Source organism: Corvus brachyrhynchos, unplaced genomic scaffold (genome assembly GCF_000691975.1).
Source record: "Corvus brachyrhynchos isolate BGI_N302 unplaced genomic scaffold, ASM69197v1 scaffold21, whole genome shotgun sequence".
Lineage (NCBI taxonomy): Eukaryota > Metazoa > Chordata > Aves > Passeriformes > Corvidae > Corvus > Corvus brachyrhynchos.
The window spans coordinates 4,035,786-4,036,189 of NW_008236924.1; positions in this window are offsets into that span (position 1 = coordinate 4,035,786).

A 404-nucleotide genomic window follows, 5' to 3' on the forward strand; every position below is an offset into this window, starting at 1 on the left:
TGGCCCAGGGAGCCGCTGCTTGCACCCCAACGGGGGGAGGCAGGGGCACACCCTCATCCCGGCCCGTCGCTTGCCGCACCGTGCTCCCCCCTCCCTGTGCTTCCTCAGCCACGGCCTCCAGCCGCTCACCAGGGCCCTCCCACGAGGTGGCGGGCAGCTCGGGGGCCCACAGACATGCTGTGACCATCCTGCTCGAACTAGTCTTTGACAAACTAATAAAATAAAGGGATTTGTACATTGCTCCAGCCTCTTCTCATCCATTGCTTTCCTGGGCCCCCGTGTCCGCTCCCTCATGCTGCCAACCTCAGGGCTGAAATCTGGCAGCTCATCACACATGGGCTGGCCCCCAGCCAGGTCTATACAGGTGCACAAAGCAGCCACATGTGGCTCCCACCAGCCCTGCC